The sequence below is a fragment of the Amblyomma maculatum genome, chromosome 1, assembly GCF_055883805.1.
Source record: "Amblyomma maculatum isolate TAMU_Amacu chromosome 1, ASM5588380v1, whole genome shotgun sequence".
Classification (NCBI taxonomy): Eukaryota; Metazoa; Arthropoda; class Arachnida; order Ixodida; family Ixodidae; genus Amblyomma; species Amblyomma maculatum.
The window spans coordinates 395,721,352-395,726,508 of NC_139344.1; positions in this window are offsets into that span (position 1 = coordinate 395,721,352).

Sequence of the window (5,157 nt, forward strand, 5' to 3'; positions counted from 1 at the left end):
TAGTACGGCTGGTGGAGATTAATTGTAACATTGCAAGCAAGCACTGCTGCCGGCATACTCAATGCTGTTCCAAGGTCTTGATAAGCAGCATGAATTTGTTGATGTATGGTACAGTCTTCGTTTCGTCCATACTTTGTATACACTTTTCTCCAATGCACACCTGTTGTAGGAATGAGCGAAGAGGTGTGTGCATTTTTAAACTTTCTCATTTAAGTACACAACGTAGGAAGCTCCTGTACAACCCTTGCTAGAGGTGTGGAGCCCACGGGGTTTGCTTCTGAGCTGCACGGAGCTGCTTGTAATGCATCCCTAGTGCTCCAAACTGGTGCATACGATTTTTGGTCCTGCCTTCTCCTGTGGGTTGGACTTCATGAATGCTAAAGGAGTCGTACAGCATGGCTAGAAAGTAAACCCCTCCCCCAGGCTCTTAACTGCAGTGATTCCACATTGTTACAATTTGCTTTGTCAGAATAGTTGCATCATTTCACTTGCAAGGACCTTTGTACAGGCTAGTTGATTTTTAGGGTAGAAAGACAATGCAGTCCTGTTTGATTCACTTCTTGCTGTGCTGGCTTTCTGCACTAAGCTTCTCCAGGTCCTAAATGTTATTTTTCATTTAATTTTGATTTGATTTTCGTTATTTTATTTTATCTTAATTTTTAAATATTACGTCCAATTTAATCATTCCCTCTATACTCTGTGAACTACAGTAGAACCTGCATCCACACCCCGTTGATATGCTGAAAATTTAGCAATAGAAATGAATCTGAAGGTTGCCCTGTTTTCTTCCAGGAGATGTGTTCCAACATGTATTCCAGGGCGAGCCTGGTGACACGCTACATCGGCTAAAAACCAGTGGCAGTTGTCAGCTGGTTGTATTCTCTGCAGTGCATTAGTGCAATGTGGGAAATCATTCTGAAAAAAAACTGACAATTAAGAAATTTTAGTTACTTACACTTTTTCACTCTTCTGACTGAAGTATAATATTCTTTCATGCTAAAGACATTGTTTGGATGAAAGTCTGTAGGCTCCTGAATACATCTAGTGCTGAACCAACACGCACTAGCTGGCCTTCGTAGGGTGAGAAGGCACCAGTGATTGCCTTTATATTTCTCCTTGAGTCACCTTCTTTGAAATGCTAGTAGTTATGGATCCTACCTTTCCCTGGAAGGTAAGCTTTATACGCATTCTTTTTTGTATAAAGTTTTCTTTATGGACTTATGGGGTCCATAACAAATCCTATGGGATGGAATACGCTCTAATGCAGCACAGTATGCTTCGGGCTACAAAAAATAGTGACTCTGCCCATCAACATATTGTGCGAAAGTATCAATCTCTACTCGGGAATGGAAATTGATTACTACATGCAATGTACAGTGTGAGAGAGAGGCAGAGAAATGCAGTGTCATTGACTGTGGCAATGGCTCCAAAGCTCCATGCACGAGCAATACCTGGATTTGAATCTGCTCTGCTCTGACGAGTCTTTTCTTTGACAGTTGCTATGCTGTTGCTGTGCTAGGTTGACAAGGTTTAGGTGCTTTGGAAGAGGTTTGCCATCCCAAGATTGAGGAGTCTAGGTACTTTCACTTTTCAACTCTTCTGACTGTGCATGCTAAAGACATCATTCGGATGAAAGTCTGCAGGCTCCTGAATACATCTAGTGCTGTACCAACACGCACTAACTGGCCTTACCTGCTGCTCAGTCTAAAGCATGTCTGTGCAGTAGTATTCAGGAAAGTGACACCCATGTGCAAACAGAGGGTGTATAAATAACTAACATTTTTTTTTTTTTAATGCTAATGGCTGTGAAACGTTTCTAGCTTCAGTGTAGAGTGCCAATATTTGGTTTTGTTTACAAGCTGGCACTGCCTTTTTCATATTCGAGCTGCCTCTACGTGATCTCAAGTTAGCTTCAACTGATCTAAAGGTTCTCTGCTAGGATAGCTAGGGTCATGACTAGGATCACTGGTGACAGGCAGCTTAAGAACTGACACAGTTGATACTGTTAATGCTTCTACAGGCGTCTATCTGGCTGTATTGTATTATGTGTGCAGGTATTGTTAGTTTTTAGAACGTTCACTGAAAGGTTAACTTGCTGTGAAACGTTTCATTGTGCAAGTAAACCTTGTCATTAATTTGATGTGGTACTTGCTCACTGGAGATAAAAAGTTCTGTATTGATAAGGTTCATGCCACTGCATTTTATCTGCCTACTTGCCTCCCTGCACTACAGATCGGACCGGAAAATTAGTGAAATTTAGAGGCCAATCACTTCGGCCAATGAAACCGTGCCAAATCTTGATTATTAGCCAATATTATAGAGGCAAGGAAACAAAGGACCCCCGGTAAAATGCTAACGCAAGAAATCCATAGAGGTGCTTATGAGTATTCGAGCCAAATTTGAAAACTGCGTGGGACTGATAAATGTGAACATAAATTTTTTTAAAAACTCGGTGACGAGCAGCAGCGACAGAGCGAAAATTTTCCAACCTGTTGGAACTGCGTCGTTCTCGCCGCGACAGCTGAAAACAGGTTTTTGCGTCGCCGCGGCAGAAATCGCTAGCGTTGTCGTTTGCATATGAAACAGGCTAAGAGGATAATGGCGAAAGCCTACCGTTCCTCTTCTATGATTTGCCTCTCATCGTTCGCCTCTTATCGGCGTTCGTTGCAGTGCGACATAAGATTCATTTACAGAATACGATATCGGCGCAGTGCGTCACACTTTTTCCGGCAAGTGTGTTTGGACGGAGTGGTTTGGACTTATAGCGCGCGCGAGATTCCGCGAGAAGTGTACCTGTCTAGCGCTGCATATGACATCTCGCGCAAAACACTCTCGCGCGGGATTTTGTTTCATGAGCGGCTTTCGCCTTAAAAGTGTTCCTGGCGACCACTCGCAATGTATGTATGAAAACTTCATTGTTCCACGGGGCCCCTATTCCCCGGCCTCGGCACCCAGGCCGGAGACGCGTGTCAGAAAATACCCCGCGGACTAATGACTAGTGAAGTTACATTGTTTCTTCACGGCCTCAGCTGCCAGGCGGATGGCTGCAGCTGCTGGATGGCGGGATCTCCGCTCCGCAGCCAAGCTTCCCAGGCTTCTCTACTGTCTATGTTTAAGCATTCCCAAATTAGGTGATTGAAAGTGCCCTTTTGTCCACAGTTTTTGCATTTCGGATCGTTTTCATCTCCGGTCTGTGTCAGGAAAAACTGGACAGATGTAATTTCCAGCTTGTAAACACCTCCAAATGCGCGCCTCATCGTTGGAGAGAAACCGATCTGGGGGCGGATATATAGCTCTTTCTATTTAGCTTATAGTGCTCAGTGATTTCATGATATATTAGAAAGTCGGTGGGGCAGCTGGGCGCGCTTGCTCATTGGACGCTCCCGGGAGGGACAGGGCGTGCTGGGGCGCCATCATGACATCTTTTTTTTCTCTGACGCGCGGGCTTGGGTTGAGGGGGAAGAGGAGGCGCATCATTTTTGATCGCCCATATGTTCGGTGCTAAGAAAATTTGTTGCGCTGCAGAGGAGATTAATGGGATACTTGTTGCTCGTGCCTTTTTTTTATAATTTTAGTAAATAGATTTTCATGGAGCCTTTTATATGTCGAGATGGTTGTCACTCAATCTCAAGGTGTTGTGCATTTAGGTGGGAAGATATTTTCAGCGGTATCTCATGGCATGGGAGGGGCTGTGACCTAATAGCTTCAACAGTATGCTGATAATCTCGCGCTATGCAGAATAACCAGAAAAGTGTACCCAACAGCACATAAATCCCTTAATAAAAGAGATATAACGGCCTTAGGAGACTACAAACACATACCCAGCGCCTGCTAGGTTACACCAGTGATACCCTACACTACACTCCGCAATGCTCACAGGTAGAAACATCACATTTCGTCATCATCATCATTCATCTTTCATCATCTTTATTTTTCACTGTGAGGTACATGTACATGGATTATAAGTATTACAGAAGGAGGTCCCGAAGTATAAACTGTCCGGGGGACCTCCTTTCAAACCCATCAGAAGAGCAGTGGGAGGCAATTCTGCTTAGCGATGATCCTGACGTACTGTCAGCATTGGCTGGTGGGGAGGGCCAGCGCTAAAGATCCCTAAGTGGTGGTGAGTACCCCGAACCCTCCACCACGGCACCTCTATCTCTTTCCGCTTACATTCTCACCTCCCCTTTCCCTACAGCTCAGTTAAGATGTCCGCGAAAAATTGGCAGTGGCTTAGTTAGATCTACCAGGATATACGTAGCGAGAGGTACGTTTCCCTGGCTGAGCTTGTGGTCAATCATGTTTAGCAATGAGAAACAGCTTTATTTATGCCATAGGGGGAACTATTTGGACCAAAGTGCGATGAGGCGAAAGCGTCTCGTGGTGGTCGAAGCCTTCCACTACGGCACCTCTATATTTTCACTCCCGCCTTCCTCCTTTTCCCTACGACTCGGTTTCTTTCCTGTAAACCAATTTGAAACACCGCTGATGCATGCTGCACTGAGTCTGCTTTAGGCTGTGTGGTGTGTCGTTCGAGGAAGAGCCAAATGAAAGGCGCCGCACGTTCGAACGCCCGGCGGGGTCAACTTCGTATATGCGCGCGTGTGTGTGTGTGTGTGTGTGTGTGTGTGTGTGTGTGTGTGTGTGTGTGTGTGTGTGTGTGTGTGCGTGCGTGCGTGCGTGTGTGTGTGTGTGTGTGTGTGTGAGGACTTTTATTTGCACCATAATGGAGGGCTCTTACTCCCCACCCCCGGTACACAGGCCTAGGGGACGGGGGCCGGGACCTCCGCGATTAGAGGCAGGCAAAGAAGTCTTGGCTCCTCGCGGCCTCTTCCGACAGGCGGATGGCAATTGCTTCTGCTGAGTTGGGACGTATCTCCGCTCCGAAGAAGGGTTTCACAGGCTTTTCTATTTTTGTCTTAGCCCCTGGGGAGCTAGCGCATTCCCAAATTACGATGGCTGAGGGTCCCTCTCTGCCCACATTGTTTGCATTTATCGTCATGTCTCACCTTTCTGGAGGTTATCGACACAGACCGCGGTGTATGTAATTTCCTGCCTGTACACCCCGCCATGCGGTCGCCTCTTTGTTGCTCAGACTTTTCCCGTAGCGGCACCAGTTTTATTGCGAAAGCAATATTACGCTAGGTTTCGAGCCTT